The sequence below is a fragment of the Acomys russatus genome, chromosome 8, assembly GCF_903995435.1.
Source record: "Acomys russatus chromosome 8, mAcoRus1.1, whole genome shotgun sequence".
Taxonomy (NCBI): Eukaryota; Metazoa; Chordata; class Mammalia; order Rodentia; family Muridae; genus Acomys; species Acomys russatus.
The window spans coordinates 41,053,684-41,077,387 of record NC_067144.1 but is presented as its reverse complement, the minus strand read 5'-3'; the positions used below and the strand labels follow the sequence as shown (position 1 = coordinate 41,077,387).

The 23,704-nt window shown below is 40.6% G+C and overlaps 1 protein-coding gene and 1 non-coding gene across 2 annotated transcripts in view; one reads left to right on the top strand and one right to left on the bottom strand.

The window, feature by feature from the left end:
- LOC127192792 (ephrin type-A receptor 6) overlaps positions 1-23,704 on the top strand; it is an 877,103-nt gene that overhangs the window by 817,997 nt on the left and 35,402 nt on the right. The window lies entirely within an intron of this gene.
- LOC127193453 (small nucleolar RNA SNORA48) lies at positions 5,885-6,029 on the bottom strand. The gene has a single exon (XR_007831108.1). It is a non-coding gene; the product is annotated as a small nucleolar RNA SNORA48 (small nucleolar RNA).

The following is a 23,704-nucleotide window of genomic DNA, read 5'->3' as shown; positions in this document are numbered from 1 at the left end:
ACATTAAAATCTTGGCAGTGTGCGAAATATGTTGCCTCACCAACAACCCGTTGGCCAAGCAACTTAGCCAATGAGATAGGGAAGTCAGCTTCATTCCCAAGGACCGAGGGGCCAAAGAACTGGGGAAAAGCTCATTGATATAACCTGCAGGATTTACAACTGGGTAAAACTGCCTATGGCTTTTCTCCTCCCACAGCCTGAGTGGCACCTTCCAACATCAGGAAAACTAGGCAGTGAGAAGGAAGCTTCTAAGGAGGTACCAGCTTCATTTTTCTCTGCCCTGAGATCAACAGGTCTTCAGCAGCAGAGTTTTGCCATCAGGTTCTAATGGACAACCAAGAACAACACAACCTAAGTTTCTTAATCTCCCTGAGACCTCTTACCCATCTGCAGTCTCTCCCTGTGCCTTTGCAGCTGCCCACAGCCTTAGCAAGCTACAAATCTACTTTCTGTTTACTTATATCTGCCTACTGCAGATTTTTCAAGTAACATCATATATGTCTTTTGTGAATAGCATTTCTCTTTTTTATTAATTTATTCAGATTATATCTCAACTGTTATCCCATCACTTATATCCTCCCATTCCTCCCTCCCTCCCATTTTCACCCTATTCCCCTCCCTTAGTTCTATGACCGAGGGGGACCTTCTCCCCCACTATATGATCATAGGATATCAAGTCTCATCTTGGTTGCCTGCTTATTCTTTCTGTGAGTGCCACCAGGCCTCCCACCAAGGGGAGGAGGTCATATGTGGGGCACCAGAATTCATGTCAAAGTCAGCCCATGCTCTCCACATAACTGTGGAAATGTCCTGTCCATTGGCTAGATCAGAGTAGAGGTGTGATGTTTACTACCTGTATAGTCCTTGGTTAGTGCAATAGTTTTGAATAGACACCCCTGGGCCCTTCACAATGTTCTTCTTGTAGGTTTCTAGGACCCTCTGGATCCTTCTATTTCCCCATTCTCCTATATTTCTCTTACCTAGAATCCCAGTAGAATGTCCTCACATTTATTCCAATCTCCTGGTAAATGAAGACTCATGGGACATGCCTTTTGGGCTAGTGCCCACTTGTAAGTGAGGAATATACCCAGAAAATGCTCCACCACACAACAGGGACAGATGCTCAACCATGTTCATAGCAGCCTTATTCATAATAGCTAGAATCTGGAAACAGCTTAAATGTCCTTCCGTTGAAGAATAGATAAAGAAACTGTGATACATTTACACTCTAGAATACTATTCAGCTATTAAAACCAAGGAAATCTCGAAATCTGTAGACAAATGGATGGAACTAGAAATGATCATACTGAGTGAGTTAACCCAGAAGCAGAAAGACTCACATGAATAGCATTTCTTAATGCTTATTTGTTTGCTTGTTTATATGCTTGCTTGTTTTGAGACAGGGTCTCATGTACCCAGTTTGGCTTTAAACTCACTATGTAGTTGAGAATGATCTTTGAACCTATTGTCCTACTCCTAAATGCTAGGATTGAAAAATGTGCCACCAAGACAAGTTTATGTTGTTCCAAGAATTGAATCCAGGACTACATGCATGGCAGGCAAACACTCAACAAGCAGAGCTTCCTACAAGCCTCTATGAATAACTTTTCAGTAAACACAATTGCTCTTGAAGAGTATCTTCCTTGGGATGGGTATCCTGTGTCGGGACTTCACTCTTGTTTATTGATGAATAATATCTCATTGTATAACAATACTCAATTTATTTCCATTAAAGTGGTAAGAATCTGCATTGTTTCCACCTCAGGGCTGTTGGAGTACATATTGTCACAACCTTTTGTGTGTAAGGTTTGTGGAGATGTATTTCTATTTCTTTTTGGAAATATGAATGAATTGATATTGCTTGGAGGAGGACAAACAGTTGGTACAGTAAATTTCAACATGCGTAAAACCCTGAATTCTATTCCTAGTACTGTATAAACTATGCATAGTGGCATGCACTTGAAATCCCAGTATTCAGAAGGTAGAGGCTAGTTACCCAGGGTTACAAAGCAAATTCAAGGCCAACTTGAGTTCCATGAAACTCTGGAATGAAAGAGACAGAAAAGAGACAGAGGGAAAGTCAGAAAGAAGAAAGAGACATAGGGAGACGAGAATGAAAATTGAATGGTTGAGCCATTATATAGTTAAATGTGGTTATGTTATATAAACATAGTGTAACTAATAAGTTTTAGGTGAGTCATTCCTTTTGAAGAATTACCAAATTGTTTTCCAAATATTTGCTCTATTTTAGTCTCACACCAGTAATAAACAAGGCTTCTAGCTCAGGACAACCTTAGCAGCATCTTCTCTCGTCTTCTTTTCTAGACGTAAGATGTCTTCTTTAGAGCATCATCAGCTGGTACTCTTTGTCCCATTTTTTGACTGAGCTGCTGTAAAATGTCTTTATGTGCTCTATATCCAAGTACCTTGCCTGGTATGTGACTTGAGGATCACCCACCATTCTCTTCATCCCAATCACACTATTAACAGCATGCAGAAGAAAGGAGCATTCACCACTATGCTCTCAGCTTTACTCTTTCTTTTATTGATTGTGCTTTTAGTGTTAGGTCTAAACACTCAGAGGATAAGTCATGGCATTTTATGGCTGCATTGTCCTCTAACATTGTATAGTTTTAGCTATTGCAGTCAGACATATAGTTTTCTTTGAATGAATTTTTGATATGATGAATCCAATTTCACTCTTTTACCATTATCTTGCACATACTATTTGTTGATAGACTATCTTCTCTCACTGACCCGTGTTGACTCCTTAGTGTACAACCAGTGACCATAAATAACCTTTTTTGTGACTTTTGGACTCTGAAGCCATTCAGCTTACTTGTGTACCTCTTACACCACCAGCACAGTCTCATTGCTGACTCTTTCAAGTTGTAAAATCTAATAGTGTGAGCTCAGGAACTTCATTCTTTATAAGATTGCTTTGACCATTGTGCCCTCTTCATCTTAGCTTAATGTTGGAGGTAAATCATTCAAAGTTCTTCATAGCACATTTGTTTCTCCATTTTTGTCTATATTACATAAAAAGTAGTAAAAAAAAAAGTCTTATAAAAATAAATAATGCCTCTGTGGCCGAAAAAATCATCAACTTTTAATAATATACATACATTCACACTAAAACATCTTCTAGCTTTAGATAATATCACAAATTCTTGCTGAAAGCAAAGTACTTGAAAGTCATAGTTTAATAAGCCTTTGGCCCAATTCACATATCAACTTACTTTATCCACTAAGATATCTGCTGGTGGAACTGTCACACAGTAACCCTGCTGTGAAATGATTGCATTTAGAAGCATACAAACTTCATGATGCCCTAGAAGCAGAAGGAGAAAATTCACTTATAGTCATTCTCTTTATCATTTCTTTGAACTTTTAATAATAAAAACTTATTTTGTGAATGAAAGCAAACACTCCTTTAAATCCAGAGAAGAACATGGCAATATCTTCAGGCCTGTGGGAATGGCAGCCAAGTTCATGTTTTCCCAGCCCAAATGGTCTTCCCTTGGATGTGCATTTATTTGGGACTGGAAATACTAAGAAAGAGGCAGCCGTAGTGCTCTTGTCTCTAAGAAATAAATACAAGCACCACTCCTTCCCCGAAGTTTGATAGACCTTGTGCCGTAAAGCATGAAGTCCAAGCTAGGACAATGGCTCAGATGCCCAGCAATCATGAAGATCTAAGTTTGCATCTCCGGATAAAAAGTCTATTATGGTCATGTTACGCCTCATAATGAATATCTACTCAGATTTTTGAAAATGCATGCATAGTGGACATTTCAAAACCAGGGCTTTGTTTCAATTTTCTTTGGCTCCAGCCTTTTTATAGTAGAGTTGCCAAGAGTACCATAAATCTCCTAAAGGCCATTCTTGTCCTAAACCGATTGACCCTCGAACACGAAATCCTCACCAGCCCAGGCACATTGCTGAACTTCACTGCTTTTCTCTAAATGATTTGTGTGAGCTGCGGTGCCTTATGAAAAGCCCTGAAATGTCTCTGCATGTGACTTGTTTGCCTGTGATTTACCGTGGCATCCTCTCTCACTACTAAAAAGTTACCGAAAACTTTCCTGAAACATTCGCTTTCCCTTTCGGCCTCCACAGCCTATGGCTCAGTTATCAGTGACCTCAATTTTCTGCCCTGTTGTTTTTCAAATTAAAAAATGCATATGGGCAGACTCTCTGCAAAGTCACACATTAAATAACATTACCCAATAGATCATTATCCTGTGTGCAGTCTGCCATTGCCAATGGCTACGTGACCTTTAGAATGAAGGAGAGCATCATGCACTCCACTGAGATACAGAAAGCTGTAGCATGACCAACATTCTTGAGGGCCTCTGAAATGTTTACCTCCCACCATTCAAAGAAGACTTGGGGGGCCTGTAAGTGGCTTTTGTTAAGACTTCTGATGCCCCTATGACAATAATTAAGAAATGAAATGAGGACAGTGCTGTCTAGTTCAGTGAGACAGGCATCTATACAGAAGACTGGGCGCCTATGAAATGTTCTGACTTACAGGGAACTGTAGGGGAGGAAAAGGGCCCCCCCCTGGATACGGGCCTAGTCATTTAAGTGAGGCTGCCATTAAAAAAACTGAAATGAGAGGGGCATATTAATTAGGTAGTTACAGGAAAACCCAGGTATCTGAGCTCACCACTACCATCTCACAGTAGAGGAGTGGTAGGGCCAGCTCTCCCTTGCTTATACCTTGGGGCCAGCTCTGCTTTACTGTCTAGGAGAAGTGCAGGACCCTCTCTCCCAAGTGCTACAACTAGTGAGGGGTGGTGTTAGCTCTCCTGAGCTCAAGATCCTTGGGAAAGTTCTGCCACTTCATGGCACATGAGTGACAGGGTCAGCTCTCCCACATTCTCAGGGCCTGCACACACACCACCATAGTTGCCGCCACCTCTACCTACATCGCTGTCACCACCACCATGGCCAGCTCCACTGTGTTGCCTGGGCAAGGCACAGGACTGCAGCACCCGCGCTGCAAATACCCCAACATATGGAGCGAGGGACTGCGGGTGAAGAATACTCCAGGTCATCAGTTCTAAGAGAATGCCGTCTAATGAGGCCTTTTATACAGTACAGAGGCAGGTGGAAAAATACAAGATGATGTAGATGGAAGGTCCCCAGGACAAGAGGAACCATGTAACCAAGGTAACCAGGGTGCAAAACAGAAACTTGTGGTCAGCTCAGGGAGGCACAGTGTTCACAACAGGAAGCTGTCAGGACAGAATAACAATTGCATACGGCCAGGCCACAGCCCCAGAGCGCCCAAGCCTAACAGTTCTCAACACAGGACTGCTTTCCCTACTGCTGCTGCCCACATCCAGAGAGTGCCAGGGCCAGTTATGCTCAGGCCCAGGACATCCACGTGATCCCTTGGCGGCTATCTGGACCAGGACCCTGTTCGCTAGCAGTAATATGAGCCACCAACAGCATCCACTCTTGCCCCTACTGCTGCATAGCTACAGACTCAGACATGGCCCTCTGTGGCAGCTCACGCTGTGTCCTTACCATAGCCCCAGGTGGTGGCACTGGCCACTCACAACAGGCTACTCCTCTCTACCCTGGAGTCTCCAGTTCCATCCCTCTTCATAACGCTCCGCTTCTCTTTCTCGCCCATCTGACCACCACATACTCACACATTGTGGTAGCTCCCGCTGCAACCACACAGTTGGTGGACCACAGGTGACATCCTCCACCAGTGCTGCATGGTGTGGTGATAATGTGTCTATGGCCTGGCCTACCTGTGCTGCACTAGAGAGCAGGTCTGTAGGTGGCATGTCAGTCTACAGATCTCTGTGTGTCTTCCTCCTTCTCAGCTGTGCTGCCTGGATTTAATTTGATTTGATTTGATTTGATTTGAGTCCTAGGCATAAAACAGCATTTGTCCACCAAGCCAGGCATCAAGCTCAGATGAACAATGGACTGCCATCTGCTCTGCCCCTGATTGATATAAGAAAAACACCGCCAACAAGGTGTCTCTTTGCACATTGCCAGGGGCATAAATGTTCAGATGTGTACAGTATTTTAAAAGTATTTTTGTCTGGATTCCATGTGTAGAAGTAAATTTTTAAAGAAACTGAAAAACAAACTAATGTTTATTTAATGTCAAGTAAGATGTCCAATAAACATTCAATGAATATTTGCTAATATCATTATTATTATCATAATAAACACCATCCTTGTTTTCTTCTATTGGAAAGTTATAGTTTTGCTTAGTCAACTGTATGCTGATTTGCATGAAACTCTTTGTCCAAGGTAAAAAAAATTAAAGAATTCCTCTCTAAGCCAGGCATGGTGGCACACGTCTTTAATCCCAGAACTTGGGAGGCTAAGGCAGATGGATTGCTGTAAGTCTGAGGCCGGCATGGTCTACAAAGCAAGTCCAGGACAGCCAAGGCTCACACAGAGAGACCCTGTCTTGAAAAATCAAAAAACAAAACAAACAAAAAAATAAAGCAAAAACAAAAACAAGCTCCTCTCTACTCCACATATTAGCTCCGTACTGATACTATTTAAACCACAAACTGTCAACAATTAACTTTGATTAGTCTGTGTCAGACACAAGAATAGTTGTCAGAAAATAGTTTCCAATCCTATCAGTTACTGTTTCATGACCTAAGGTTGGTCTTATACTTTCTGGCCTATAGTTGGATTAAAGGTACCTCTAAGTCCCTTTCAAATGCAATATACCTTGGGGTAGTACAGGGAGAAGATATTACAGGAAAACTACTATAATACATTGCATTCACTTTTAATCTGTCCTTGGAAGTCACATCACTTCTGCCCCAAGCAAGCTTCCACATCTTGTTTAAGAATGTCATTTCATTGAGTAGTACTACAGGATGCAGAAATGTCCATTGTGTAATATCCATGCTGGGGATATAAAATATTTACTAAGGATAGAAACCTACCTTGATCCACTTGTAAACTGAACTTTCAAATACTGTTCTGTAATAGAGAATACATGTTGACTTCCAATAATCTTTTACTATTTGTAGTGCCTTTGACCTTCACACATACGCTATCACAAAGGAACTGAAATTTTGTTTTTCACTGTTTATCCCTGAGCAGTACCATCTGATAGGAGTAGCATTCCATCAAAATGTGTTTTTTTCCTGAGGAAGTCTTGCTGTAATACATCATTAAGGTGACAGCCAGTATATTGTATATTACAATAAAATATCCCCAGAGCAAAGGTACGTGTGATGATGAATTATGCTAATATGTTATTGTCATTATGTTATCAGTTCTCAAAGAGTGATTTAGTGAGATACATCATCAGTGAGAGATTATCTGATTTCATATTACTCAAAAAGTGACACCATCATGGAAAACTCCCAGAAGATTCAGTTGATGAATAGGGCTGGTGATATTCTAGTGCCAGAACTCATGTATAGTAGTATATTAAGATGTCCTTTAGAGCTGAAAACAAGTTAAAGAAAGATGAGTCCATGATGTGAGGTTGTGAAAGCACTGTCAATTTAAGTATTATTATTGTAGATAGATAGTTAAGTACAAACCAGAAGTCACCCATTGTACTTTATTTAAACTTTGACAGAAATCCAATTCTCTTTAATCATCTTTAAGAAACCCAAAGACAACTAATGAGACATCATCTATTGTAAGACCACTGGTTAGTCTATTAATCTACAGTCCACCAATGACACTTTGTAATGGCATGTGGCTTATGCCTCAAATAACTGACCCAAGCAGCTACTGTTGAGTCCTGTGGTAAGGTAACAACTAATTTATTCCCGGTGAAAGCTGATCATTTTCACCAAAACACCTTTGTGCATAATCTTGTATAGCTTAGGCACTCAAAAAATTACTACATTTAACTGAACATTTTCTTGTAACTTTCTATATTCAAAACCATGGAAATTAGAACAGATAGATCAAAAGTCAGGTGCCATTGATGGTATGTAAAAAAATTAAAAGCCCAGCACCAGAATGGGTTACCTCTACTATTGAGGTAACTTGTTGGCCATTGAGGCTTCATAGACCTCCAAAACATTACATGTTACTGTTAATGCTCTTGGTTCCCTTCCAGAGCTGAAGACACCATACTTGACTTATAGAACATGGAATAATCAAGCTAGTACTGACCTGGAAGCTTCATCCCCATTGGCTAGTTTCCATAGTGCTAGAAGGTGCTATTTGTAATACCTAAAGAGAAAAATAATCATCAGTCACAGCTCACCAGCTGTGAGCCTTGTAAGCTATAATAATGACCAGCCTTGTAATATCTATTCTCAACAGTGTCATGAATGTTGTAGAAGCAACCAACTATTTGGATCCCAGAACCTATGGCTAAACAGGTCATAGGTCTTAGAAGAGACCCTTCTATTGTTTGTTTGTTTGTTTTTGTTTTATTTTTTTGAGCTTTGAGCCAGGGTTTCTCTATGTGTAGCTTTGGCTATCCTGGACTCACTTTTTTAGACCAGGCTGGCCTTGAACTCACAGAGATCTGCCTGTCTCTGCCTCTAAAGTGCTGGGATTGAAGGTGTGCACCACCATGTCCTGCTAGATCCTACTATTATTAACCTGCTAAATGGATATAATATTAAACTGACTCTTACATCTCTCAACCTTTATCAGAGAAGCTTCCTTTTAGCAATAGATGACAATTAACACAGAGATCCAGAAGTGGTCAAGGTGCAGATATATTAAACTACAAAACTAACAGAGACATCTATCTCACACGCCCTCCTTACAAGGCTAAAACATCACTGCAGAAGAGGGCACAAGAAGACAGTAAGGGCCAGAAGCAGTTGGTGACTACAACAAAACAGTGTTTTCAGATACAATGGGGCACTGGCACATATGATCCCACAATTGTTGTCACAACATGTTTAAAACTTAGGCAAGTTCAAGCCAGACAATATCCAAATGTAGAAGGGAGAGGTAGTCTAGAAGTTCTACAGTGCATCCCAGAGTATGTAGCTAGCAGTAATTGAATGGAACGGTTTTGTTTAAAAATGAGTACACAATGATGAGTGGATACACAATGCAGGCACAGACCTGGGAAGAATTGGAGGAAGGGTGAACGTGATCAAAATCCAATGTATAAAACCCTCAAAGAATCTTTCATTTTTTAAAAAAAGAAAACTGAGTTTCCCACACTGCCTGTCTCACTGAAGGCATAGGAAGGATTAAATTACCCGAAAGTTCAGAGGCCTAACACCTGTGGTCACAGTTTCATCATGTTCTTAAGCGTGCTAGCACTTTTAGTGCAAATTTTGAGTTTAAAACTAGACCCTCTTTTCTCCTATTAGAACAGGCACCAAGAGACCAGGATCTTCTTGCTTTTAAACTCTTCCAGATGTAAAGTCAAGTGTCGTATTCAACCAAATTCCTATGGCTAATTAAAAGTTTTCTCAGCAGACCCACTGGACTTAAAATGATGGGTTTTACAGAACTCCATATTCTCCAAAGAGAATTTCTCCTTCTGCAGCTTCTTCTTTCTCTCTCATCTGGGGAAGGAGCCAGAGAGCACAAAGCCAAGGCATCCTATTGTCTGTGCATTTCCTCAAGATTGATCATGTAGGACATTATGGGTAATGTAGGGAGGACACACCCACTAGGTATTGTTGGCTTTTTGTTTTGTTTTTGTTTGTTTTTTGTTTTCTCCTTGGCCTTTTGGGGTTAAGGTCAAAATTAAAACAGAAAGGGTCCCATTTTAATATCCATTTCAAAAAGCATAGGCCATTTTCTCAAGCCTAAAAAGGCAAGGGTAGGATAGTGTGTGTCTTCTAGGAATGAGTAGGCACATGTCTTCATCAGCAGTGAAATCCTGAAAAGATGGATGTGTCACAGACCTCAAGACATGTTTCCAGGTCATGAAAGGAGTTTTTCCTTCCGCTGATTTATGTCTGCAATTTCGGCGGGGTGCCTGTTCTGGAGTGCTTCCAGGGATCCACTGGTTAGACCATGAGGAAGTCAGCATCAACCTGTCAACGTTCAATTTGCCTTCGAGGTGTGTTATCAATTTCCAGAGCATCTAATAGGCTCAACTGAACCAACAGGATAGGGGTCACTCTGCAACCCAGCCATCACTTTATGTCAGGCTATTCCAAAGGTTATGGTGCTGCAAGCTCTCTTCCCAAAGTGCCTCCATCTAACACTCTCCAAAGAAGGCATCCTAAATCAGCTGACTGAGTAGTCAAACCTCTTGTACATACCTTGGCTGCCCTTGATTTTATTGCTCCAGTGAATGAAGATATTGATTTTTTTTTTTAGAGCCGAAAACAGAGCATTACAAGTTAACCAATGGGTCTTTATTTTAGTTAACTATCTACTAATAAAGAAATAAGTGCTCTCTCAAGAAAAAAATATTAATGGCGTTCGAACTGTTTCATGACTTACAATACCAGAGGCTGAGCCCAAGGTCTTGAGCATACTAGTTTAGCACTCTACCACTAAAGTATGCCCTCAAACCTTTTTTTTTTTTAATTTAATACATAATGTTATGCCACATTCACCATATTATCATATACTTGAGACAGGGTCTTACTAGGTTGTCAAGGCTGGCTTTAAACTTGAAATTCCCCCATTTCAGCCTCCATAGTACAGGGTCTACAGCCTATGCCATTAGGCTGAGTTTGCATTTAAATGCTCAAAGAGATAATTCGAGTGCTATAGGAAGTATACTGGTGAATTCCAAAATAATAACATGACTTAATATATAAAGGACTCAGCATTTATATAGTATTTTTATTCCAGTTACTCTATTGGGTTTTGACATGGCAATAGCATTTTTTTTTTAACACATAAAAGAAAAGTCAGGCCTGGAAAAATGGCTCATCAAGTAAAGGAATTTGCCACCAAGCCTGGTGATCAGAGTTCATTCCCTTGGACTCACATGGTAGAAGGACAGAACAGACTCCACAAGCTGTCCTCTGACCTTCAACATACATGTTGTGGTACATGAGCTCATTTGTGCCCACAGAAGCACTCGCATGCACACATGAGCATGCTCACACACACACACACACACACACACATGAGATTATTTTGTTTCCCAGAGTAGTTTGTCTCCTCTTTCCAACCTTCTTTTTCTCTCCCTCAAATGCTGCTATGGTTTCTATTAAGCATCACTAAGCTGAGGCAACAATCTGTTCTAAGCTTCTCTTTGTGCCCCTGGGTCCCTCACACAACCCTGGGCAAGGCAAGCTTCTGCTGAGTAAACACCTTTGTGAGGACTTATTATCCAGTGTTTACAAATGAGCAGACCAAGGCTCGGCAAATTTGCAGGGCCCAATGTTACACAGCTAGAAAGCAAAGCATGGCAGTAGGTGTGAGAAGAAGATTAAATAAAATCTGGTCATTCTGACAAGTGTAGAATCTGAAAAAAGAGAATTAGTTGTTCTTTAAGAGCACAGGGGACAGTCTACAGTCAAAGGCACATACATGTGAGGGACAGTCTACAGTCAGAGGCACATTGCAGAGAAGTGCACACTCAGTGTGCCTTCCGCAGCTGGTCTTCTTCCATTGCTCTGTATAGGCACCACCACTCACCAGCACATGCTAGGATGCCACGCCTCATTATCAAGATAAACAATATGGAAGTCACATCACTTCCTCTTTTGAAATGAAGTTTTCCCTTACTAGTCTATTCCATATGCTATTCATCTCAGAGCACTACTATATAAAGAAATTGTATAAAGAGTTACTCTTTCGTGACGTCATCCATGTTATTCCCATGTTAGGCTCGCCTTGTCCTTTCTTCCATGTGCTGTCCCTGTAAAGCCATATATGGATAAAGTAAGATATGGAAAAGGAAGGAACTTACCAAGTAACACAGAGCACCCAACCAGAGCTCCCATTCAAGTACCATGACTCAGATGCCTGAGCGCTTAACCTTAAGTTTATTTCACAGTGTAGTAAGTTCATGAAGAACACAAAACAGCAAACTACAGTGCAATTCCAAAGTCTGCTGCAAAAGTCAAAACTTAAAATTTGTCAAGAATGTGAGGGCTGGGAGAATAAACTGTGCTTCACAGAATGGTCAAGAAGTGTATTGAAAACATGAAAATTAATTCCTTTTCATCGTTCCCTTTGCACCTTTTTTATTATGCGGAGACATATAACAAGTACTCATATCAGCATTTTCCTAAGTGTGTTTTGACAAAACTCACACATGACTATAATTCACACCCTGAATTTTTAGAGCGGGCGAGAATTAGCAATTCAGTGATGACTCTTTCAGTCCCACACTCTGAAAGGCAGGACCACAAGAAATCACCTCCATCTATGTGGAAGGAAACCGTGCATGCGTGAAACAGTGAAGAATTCGAGGCCAGACCCTTGCTTATGACCACGCTTGCTGCTGTTTTTGGTGGAAAACAAAAGGCACAATGATTGAGAGACTACCCACACATGACCAAAAGTTTGCAAATGAGCTGTATAAAATGAGTTGAGTTTTGCACCAGTTCGTGAGGAGGAGCAAGAAGTAACACAAAGGCAAGATGGCTCTGTGCAATTCTTTCGTGTCTCTGGCTTACTAACTATCAGTGTCCTGCAGGTTGTAAATTCATTCCTACATGCTTCCAAGTTGAGTGGACTGACAACTTCTGGGGACATATGTGATCTTAGAATTTACACTCTTCTCTGTGGTTTGTCAGGCAAGTAAGACATCAATGAGAGTCACACAGTAGAGTCGACAACTGATTGACCTTTCCTGTGTGGTGTGGATGTGGCACCCACAAGTTGAGTGTCTGGTCTACCACAAAAGTGTGGTATGGTCCAAGAGGCAGATGAGAATGGTACATGTTTCTTAATATTTTTGTAAGTTTTAATGAATAAGTCTATTAGCTAAATGGAATAATATTTAAAGTCAAGGACACTAAGAAATTAACTGTGTCATTTAAGATATAGCAGCCTAGGTTTAAAGTATAAAGAAAATAATACATTTGCACATGTAATATACATGTGCAATATGAACTTTATAATAGACATGGAATACATACAATTTCCTTTAATATTATAAAACAGTCCCAAATATAACCCAATCATAGCTGAAGAATTTTCAGATATGTGATTCTAAAAGACGTATTTCATGGACCAGTGTTCCACTGATGGTAGACTAGAGCTGCTCTACCCAGTTCACATGGGGAAAGAGAGGAAGCAGAACAAGAGGGAAGTAGAGTGGCAGCAAGCCTCTGTGGACCAGAACACCAGCCAGGGCCTAGGCAGCAGGAAGACTGTGATGGATGCTGAAGAGGAGGGTATCCCTGAAGGTGAACAGAGCACAGCACCCAAAGCAAAGCTTCTGCAGCAGGAAGGCAAACATTTCAGATATAGCTTATGGAATGTAGTGCCAATTGTTCCCTTCACTAAGTCCTATAGACTCTACAGAGAAAGGGAAAGTATCCAAATATGAAAAATGAACATGGAAGCAGAAATTAATGGTACCGAAACCTCCTGTGGTGCTTGGCCCATTGTTGAGTTGTAAAGTATGAGCCATCCCTGTTGAGGGGTAGTGTAGATCCCAAATCCTAAAGAGGAGCCCCTTCTGAGTACCAATGGTGCTGCAGACCCACCTTTGGACAGTAAGAGAGCTGGCAGTAAGAGAGGTGTCAGATTGAAGGATCAGATGAGTCATCCTATCACTTCCTTCCTTAATTGGAGTGCGTTGGCAGTTACACACACCCCTTCAGCAGAGGAAAAGTCGTATATTTATTGTATCTTGTTTTTAGCATATGTTTTAGATGACTGACAAATTCAGCTCTTCTGTACTTTGTTGTACGTCTATTGTAGTTTATCATGTTTCTGTTAATCACAGAACGCATGGGATTTTGTTTCGGTTGTTAAAATGTAATGTGACTACTATTTGCCTTTTCCTGACAATATAGACATACCTTCTCCTCGTGCACAGTCCAGCTTGATATTTGACATTCACGCTCACCTCTAATCCCTTTCTTCTTCCCCTTCCAGCCCTCTTCAAGTACAAAGCAATCAATCCCTGAAATTACAATGGCAGGAATAATGTAGCGCTTGCTACTTAGCCATTTCCCCCAGATTTAGAAATTCAGCCCCTGGTTGAAAGTACTGCCAGCTATCTGCATTCCTAATTTGATGTTCTCAGAAGTAGCCCTTCCTGACAACTGGCAAGACTATCCTGCTCTGACAGTCTGACCCTTACACTCCAATTAAATATAAAAACAGATCTGAATCTCCTTCAGCCTGTCGTAGTGTCAAGGCTAGTATAACTTGACTGTCATGTAAGGCTCTTTAAATCAGCCTGCCAAGGAAATATGATTGTAGTACAGATTTTTAACATTCAGAGATATTCACTCCCCTTTCACTTACAAGGATTTTGAGGGTCAAAGCTATGCATTTTTATTAGATATTTTATTATCTTTCAACCTTTGTGAAGATCAATGTATTAGAATGGAGGGGGGGAACCGTTTTTCTCATTCGGTACTAAAGTGACTTGGTGTAAGAGAACTACTAATGAGGATTTTTTTTTATTACTTATTGAAAGTTCCCAGTTGACAAAATGAAAAATTGTTATGGAGGAGATGTATATGATGGTTAAATTCCGTAATACTTTTGAAAACTAAGCATCTGGTCAAAATAGATGAGCTTTTAGAAAAGGGATAGAAGTGTAGCGTTCTGGGTTTTCTTAAAAGTGTGATGTTTCCAAGAAGAGCTGCAGCATGTTTTGGCAAACATTTAAATACTAAGAACTCTGACTTGTAAATCTAAGTAGAGACAAACTTAAAGATCTACATATTTCCCATCTATCTGAAATGAAAACTCTTCTTACTGGGTAACTGGTGGTGGGGACTTGTAGCCGTGTGTGTGTGTGTGTGTGTGTGTGTGTGTGTATGTGTGTATGTGTGTGTTGCTCTATATGTGTATGTGTGTGTGTGTTATGTGTGTTTGTGTGTGTATATGTGTGTATGTGTGTGTTGCTGTGTGTGTATGTGTGTGTTGCTGTGTGTGTGTATGTGTCTGTGTGTTTGTGTGTGTGTATGTGTGTGTTGCTATGTGTGTGTGTGTTATGTGTGTTTGTGTGTGTATGTGTGTTTGTGTGTGTGTATGGGTGTGTATGTATGTTTGTGTGCGTGCATGTGTGTGTGTGTGTGTGTGTGTGTGTGTTGTAAGGCAGGCCCAGCTCCTAGCTGCTCCTTTTGTCCTCACTTAGTGGCTATAGTTCAGAAAGCTTGGTATTCTGTCTTCAACCTCCATGGGTTGATTGAACCACTTTCTCCTCTTTTCTAAAGCAAGCCATAGTATATGAACTCCATCATGTAATCAAATGAATGCACAAAATATGCAGGACTTTCTTTTAAAACAAGCATCCAAATTTTTTAAAGCAAATTTGATATATTTAAGCTACCTTCCTAGTTTTACCACTGACAATCATAGTTTAATTTTGTTTCACTGTGCAGATGCCCATGAGAAAAAAAAATTATTTTGGTTCTTAAACTCTGTAGTCTGCTGGTTGAACTGCTTGGGGCATAAGACAAAGCAACATGGTAGAGAATATGTAGTAGAGTAAAATTCTTCACTCATGGCAGTCAAGATGGAAAATGATGAAGGGAAAGGGCCAAAGAAAGATATAGTTTTTCTTCCTCCTGTTAGGCTCCTCCTACTCAAGTTTCTTAAATCTCCACAAGCAGGACCAGCAGCTACAGACCAAGGGATCAGTGAATGAGCCTGTAACAGACAGTCACACCCAGGTGGCAACAATCCATGGTATGAACAGCCGCTACCCTAAATGTGAGATGAGTCACTTTCTTTCTTTTTTTTTTTTCCTTTTTTTTCTTTTTTTTTTTTAATTTTTTATTAATTTATTATTGTTACATCTCAATGGTTATCCCCCATCCCTTGTATCCTCCCATTCTTCCCTCCCTCCCATTTTCCTCTTATTCTCCTCCCCTATGAGTCACTTTCTTAACATTGTAGACATTCACCTTTCTTAGAGCTGGGGTTGGTAATACTGGTGCCAAGGATGCAGGGATGGAGACAGGTAGGTCTCTGGGACTCACTGGCAGTCTGCCTAGACTACCTGGCTCCTTGATGATTCTAAGCCAGTGACATACTCTGTACCCCACCCCCAAAATAAGAACAAAAAGAGATGAAGAAAGGGGAAATGTAATTAAAATACAATCTCAAATTTAAACGAAACAATAACAACAACAACAATAACACCAAAGCCAACCAAGGTGGGAGCTGAAGAAATGGCCCAGTGGTAAAGAGCACACTCTGTTCTTCTGGAGGACCAGAGTGGCTCACAGCTGCCTGTAGCCTCAACTCCAAGAAGATGCTGTGCCTCTGACCTCCACCGACACCTGCACTCATATGCCCATGTACACAGAGGGACGCACAGTCACACACATAATTTAGTTAGCTAGTTAATTAGTGTTAAGGTGGACAGAGCATAAGGGCAACAGGCAAGACTAATCTGTACACCTGCACACATTTGTGTACACAAACACAGAGCTCTTCTCCTTCTTTAATAGATGCTTGGGGAAAGGGGCAGAGTCATTTTGTGCTTATGAAAGAGGAACACTGAATTGCTGGTTGAAGTCAGGCAAAGAGCATCCGGTCCCCAGGAAGCATTTCTGACAGCCATGCTAATGTACTGTAGCACTAGCATGAGGTTTCCTCTAGATTCCACGAAGAAGCTAATTGGAAAGTGCTTGTCAATAATGCAAAACTGGGCTGAAGGATCCTGATTTTCAACTGATTGCAACTGTCTATCCAAGCCTAATTGGAGGTGACAGAGCTCACATTCACAGAAGAAAGAAAGAAAGAAAAAGATGACCAGAGTAATTCTCAAAATTGATTAATTAATTAGTTAATTAATTAATTAAAAAGAAGCTTTCCTGGAATGTTACTTTCAAAAGTAGCTTTCGGGATTTAACATCTTAGATATTTTCCTGCAAGTATGGGTTTTTTTTTTTTTTTTTTTTTTCCTTTCCTGAATTCTCAGGGCTCTGCTTTAAGTTCAGTTCTGTTTACCAGAAAGATAAGAGGACAAGGTTAATGCTGTGAAAGATGTTCAGTGAGAACAGTAACCTGACAAGCACACAGAGCAATTGATACATAACAAAAACCCACCAGCCACCTCCCACTATCACATCACCAGGGGACCTAAAGAGAGACAGGAAACAGCATCAAATAAATTATCTTGTTTTGTGCCTAAATAATGGATGAAGCCAGCGGTAACCATAACTGCTGGTTTGGGTTCCCTGAACCGAGGCAGTAGTTTGACCTTGAGTCCATTTCTCCAGAGTATAACATTAAACCTGTAGAATTCCATAGATGAGAACATGGGAGCTAAGAAGCACGCTGAGTGAATTTTCTTTCTTTCACCCAGTACTTGCCAATATACAAAAAAAAAAAAAAAAAACCAAAGCAAACCAAAATGCTTAACACTAGTAAGCATACACTAAATCATACAAAAACCCATTACAAATTAAATATGAAAAAATGTTTTTAATCACAGTAATATTTTCGATATCTATATGAAATTCTAGTCAAATTAACAGGGCCCTTGGCAGTGTGGTGGCCAAGCATATGTGTAAAACTGAATGGATGTAAGTCTATATTACCAAAATAAATTACCATTCAACCAGCTAAATTCAGAAAATTCACTCCCACCCAGGGAAATCGTCCAACCCATTTAAGAACTGGAAAGGACAAAGCAGTGTAGGAAGTTGAGTTAGTCCTGGCGCATCCTTCCTCTCCTGTACTTCTACATCAGAGCTACTAGCTCTTAGGTGCTCAGACCTGAACGTCAGCCCCAGCAGCATTATAAACTCCAACCCTCCACGCCTGCCTGCAAGGCTTCAGCTTCTCCCTTAGAGTTATACCTTGGACTCTCCTGGTTGTCAGTGCCTCACTCAGGCTGAATCATGAATTACGTCACTGGCTTTCCTCATTCCTCATGGTGCTGGTGACATCCTCACAGAACTCTACAGCCTGTATCACATGAGTGTTTCTCTATAGCAAATCCCCTCTTACCTGTCAACATAACTTCCTGTCTGTTCTCTCCCTCTCTCTCTCTCTTTTTTTTTTTTTTTTCTGGAGAATCACTCTGATATTTAAACATGAAGACAAATAAATGATGGTTGTGCTGTACATGATGGTTCTTAAAAGAGAATTTTCCAGACTTAATCCCCAGCTTTGTTTACATGGCAGATTTGGACTCTTGTGTTTAGATTGTGTTCAGCAGAGTATACAGGGATACCAGGATTTTAAATCTTCCTTTTGACCTTTTAACTAAATGTCTAATAAAAAAAAATGAGATTGCTTCAATTCTGGCAGAATCACCTACAGTATGTGTGTGCAATCATGCGTCATGCTGAGCAGGTTGGAAGGTCTAATTTTACTTGCATAAAGTATTCACTATTTTTAAGCAGATTCTTTTTCAGTGACTACATCTTGGGAAAGCAATGCTTTTTGAAATGAGCCTCGAGCTTGTTTTACTCTAGTTTAAGTATGTCATTTGGGTTCTGAAGCCTTGTGCTCATGGACAGCAGATGGCTGTGGAGGGCGTTGTTGGAGTGGCGAATGGCATGGCAGGACAGGATCTGGTTGTACTCGCCTGTGCGCGGAATGAAGCAAGAAAGAGATTTTATTGTCTTCAAATGCTCACAAGCCAATGGCAAAGGATAGGTTCAGATAAAAGAAAGCCCATCCAGATTTTTAAAAACAGTTCAGCTATCTTAGGCCCATTTCTTAGGCGAGCCAAGATGCTGATGTCTCAGGTGTCAAGCCTGGCTTTCTTCTTTGGATTCTAAGTAGGAGCGATTTCCTTGGATACATGGTCCTGTTCTATCCCACTGTCCGTTTGATTTTGATGTTTTTTTTTTTCCTGAAGCAATGCTCTGATCTCCACCTTTCTCATCAAACACACACACTCCACCAACAACAACATCAAAAAAAAAAAAAAAAAGCAAAACAAAAAACAGGAACTAACCATCCCTGTATACTTCTAAAAATGGATTATTTACACCACATCTTACCACAAGATGCCTATCTTTAAGCCACAACCAATAGAAGTAGGATGAAAACAAAGAGAGAAAGAAAGTCAAATCATGTATAATTGTGCACACAGAAACAGCAGTAGATACAACCAAAATAGTAAACTTCAGTTTCTGGGAAGGCATTCCAAATGAAGAGAGCATCGTGAAATCCCAGCAGTCACTATTCCGAATGCTTAGCCAAGTTGCTTGTACTTCAGACTTCCAGCCATCTCTTCATTCCTTGGACTCTAAATAGGAACAGTTTCAGAAATGACGTAACTCCTTGAATGTTTGGTGCTGTTGCACCTGCAGTCCCTTTGAGCTTGCTACTTCTCTGAAGAGATGTCCCGGCCCTCCCCTTTATAGCCACACTCCTATTGTCTTCTCAACTCTACAGATCAACTTGGTTGCGATGCTCTTCTCCCCCTCCTCGCAACCATCCAAACTGCACACCCTCCTTTTCTACTGCTAAATGGAGTTGGCAGAGACTTTAGGGCTGTTGGGCTAACCCTGAGTTGCTTACATCAATGCCTCTCTTAGCTTAAGGTGATCTCACTTAGAAAAACCATCTTCCTTGTACCTTGAGCACTAGTGTTCAAAACATGTTTGATCAAAGAAACACTAAGAGAATAAATGAGTGAGTGGATGAATAAACAAATGAATGAATGAACGAATGCTACCAAAGGCCTTAAGTGTTTTCACTAGTGTTGTGCTTTACAAACTGAAAACTCAGACCTGGGAAATCCCCTTTTCTGCTTTTCTTGTCATTAGCCAGGTACATAGCGATGAGTAAGAAAACACCGAAAAGCAGAAATTTTCATTTTACATCATTCACCTTATTCATCCCATCCAGTTCCCACCTTGATGCAGACACTTGTCATAGCCCCGTAGCCTTGAACCTGTGAGCTCAAGGGATCTTTCTGCCTCTGCCTCCCACATGGTTGAGATTATAAACACATTACCATGCACAACTCTGATATGAAATATAAAACTTATGAATTGTTTGAGCCACAATCAACTAACCTTATGAATTGTTTGAGCCACAATCAGTGAGGTACAACTGGAACTATAGGAAGTAAAGCAGTGAGCAAAGGGAATACTCTCAAGTGGCACTTAGAAGGTATACACTTCCAAGTGTCAGTCTGGTGAGGCTGATGGTACGCCTCACAGGCTAGAGTAAAAGAACTGACTATATTATTTATAAACAATTGGGCCACAAAAGATCATTGATTGGCTTTATATAGAAAGAAAAAAGTTAAAAAGAAAATGTAGAATAATTGAATAAACACAGGAGTGTTAATGTTCTCAACTCTGCGCCTAATGATTATAAACTGTCCTCAATATTTAAACACATTTTTTAAAATCTGGCATTTTAACAATCTGCTCAGCTGTCAACTACCTCTAAAATAGGTCAGCTGTATTAAGCAGTTCTTATATCCAGACATTTAAGTTTTGGACTTTGCAGGATATGAGTTTCTAGCATGTCCTCACAGAGTACTGCTAAGTCCCAAGGAAGCTGCACTCCTGAGTGATCCGCGTTCTGAGCAGCTGGACCTAAATTGTCAGCTTCTAAAGATGCCACCATGTCATCTCCTCTCTTCTCAGATCACGCTCTCTGACAATGGGTAATCTGAGGTCATGGCTTCACTGTGAACTGATGCACCAAAACACCACAAACAGCAAAGCTGTTGTGTCTGCAATATGCTCAAAGCACCAGGCTGTCTCATCTCAGGGCACTCTGTGTTGAGGTACATGGGCATAACAGGAAACAATCCAGTTTTACAGTCATCTTCCTGTCTATGTTGCCTTACACAGGAGTGTTTAACGCACTGTAGAATTACACTGATTAACAAATCATAGCATATTAGACCTTCCCGAAAGCTACATAATCATCCAGTCAAAAGCCCTCAACTTAGAGTGACATCTATCATCCTTCCAGAGTCACAGAACAAATTAGTGATGAGAGAGGGCTGCAAGGTCTCTGCTCCATGCCATCCATTTCTCCAGAGTGCACTAGGATTTACAACCTGCACCCCACCTCCTCAGAAACCTATATGCTCTCTGCACCTTATGGAAATTTTGTTTCAAAGAAGACTTGCAAATAATACTAGAATAAATACAGGTCTCCTCTCCCCTTTTCCAATCTATCATTCTAATAGCATCATGTTAACACTTTCCAAAAGTTCCATCCAACCGTGAACAGAGATGGGTGGGGCCTGTGCTCTGAGAAACAGAACTCTCGTAAATGTGGTATACGCAAGTGATTGTATCATCATTGACACCCTAAAGTGTTACAGTTCTCAGGCTTTTTTCATTTTTTTATTAATTAATTTCTTTATTTACTTTATTCCCCAATTTCCCCTCCTTCCTATCTTCCCAGTCCTTGACCCCCACCTCCCCACCCCATCTGCTCCTTCCCCATTTCTCCTCAGAAAAGGGAGGCCTCTCATGGATATCACCCAGCCCCAGCATATCAAGTTGCGTAAAATAATTTTTTTCAGTTTTAATGGTAGCAAATAACAAATCCTTCCCTTTGTAGTTTGTGTGGTACAATTTAAGCCATGGCTTCTGTGCTAGTTTCCACAGGTTGACCACAAGACTGAGGGTTTTTTCTTTTTTTAACTTACTTATTTATTAATTCATTCATATTACATCTCAATTGTTATCCCACCCCTTCTATCCTCCCATTCCTCCCTCCTTCCACTTTCACCCTATTCCCATCCCCTATGACTGTGACTGAGGGGGACCTCCTCCCCCTGTATATCCTCATAGGATATATAGTCTCTTCTTGGTAACCTGCTATCCTTCCCAAGTGCCACCAGGCCTCCCAATCAAGAGGACGTGGATAGACTGAGGTTTTTAAAACTTCACTAAAATACACTGAGAATAAAAGTCTGTGTTGCCTTGCCTTCTATAAAGAGGAAGGAAGAGAGAAAAAAGAGGAAAGAGAAGAGAGAGCACGAAGAGGGCCACTAAACAAAGTGTTATCTAGAAAAGACATAGAAGTTATTTAACTCTATTGTCATCGCCTATCCTGCTGAGACTTTATCATACAACATTTTTGCAAAGCAATAATGAGTAATAGATTATTTTAAAAAATACTTTTCCCTGCTATGTATGAAATTACCTGTGCTGAGATACAACAGCAGTCCTCATAATAACACCTGTGTTTTATTTCTCCATATTGCAGTAGCTTTGTGTCCTGTATTATCTACCTTCTAGCATAAAATAGAAAATCTAATTTAACTCTCTTGCAGAATAGTGTTATTCACTGAATGATGTAGTACCTGTGCTCTCATTGAAAAAGAGTACTGGGAAATAGATGGCAATGAATTATTTTTGCAGAGAAATTTAGGAGGAAATAGGTTAAAAGAATCCTAGTTCTTGGAGCCTTGAATGGTGTGATAAGCACGGTTTTATTAAAGGAAACAAAAAATTTGCATTCATTCAGCTGCTCACACATTTAGACAATGAATGAGAATGCGCTGTGATCCTGGGTCTACAGCATGGGAAAGGGACAAGAAATCCCTTCCGTGGTGAAAGTTGTTTTAGCAAGTGAGAAGCAAAGCTGATGTTTGGGCTCTTCACGTTTTTCTGAAATCTGCCCTCATCCTTCAAGAGAAATGCATTCTAACATAATGCATTGATTTCACTAGAACAGGAGAGGTGGGCTACAGTCAGAGGGGAGCAACTGGTCTGTACCTAAGGGTATTGCTGGGTGAGAGGATAGAATGAAGGAGTGTGACCTCTTTCACCCCCCACCTCACCCCTGTACCCTCCACTCCACCCCTCTCTACCTCCCACCCCACTGGCCCACAGAGGACTAAATTCGCATGAAAATCAACAACCATTTAGTTGTGAAAAAAAATTAAGCTTATCTTAGGACAAGGCCAAATCCTTGATAGCTCTGTGTTCATAAAATAGCATACCACAAGACCTCAGAGATCCGTGGCACAGGTCCCTTACATAAATGCTAGAAGTTTGGCACAAAGGGCAAGTATTTCCAAGACTGATTTTACTGATTTGTAGCATAAAACAATATTTTTGCCATACATTTCTCCAGTACTTATTAAAAATTTTTACCTTCTTTGTCTGAGTGCTTATTAAGAGCAAAGGTTTATTATTTCTTACAGTTCCAGAGCCAGGGAATCCCAAGGCTGAAAAGTCTATGTCTGGCAAGGGCTTTCTTTCTGCCATGCCACGCTGAGTCAGAGGGCAAGAGAGCTGGCTTGTGAACTTGCCTATTCAAGACAGGGAAAGAGAGAAAGACATGGAACAAGTCAAACCCAGTCAAATCCAGTGATAGCTAAGCCACCGCATGCTAATAGCATTAATCCATTCATGAAGGAAGTGTGCTCATAACCAAGTCACTGATGAAATTAGCACTAAGCTCAGGGTTTAGTTTCCAACTTATGAACTTTGGGGAACAAACTCAAGCAATAATAGTTATTAAGAATATATAACTTGTATATGCCTACAAGCACTATGGGTGGAACACAAGGCAGCTTGTCTTTGTTGGTTTGTTTGTTTGTACTGATTTCCATAGGGAATGAATTTGCTTTGCCACCAGCACTGAATAAAAGTCCATTTTCCTATCTCTCTCATCTAGCACTTGTTGTTTGCTTTCTAGATGATAGCCATTCTGTGGTGAGACAGAATCTCCTTGTAATTTTGACTTGCCTTTTCCGGAT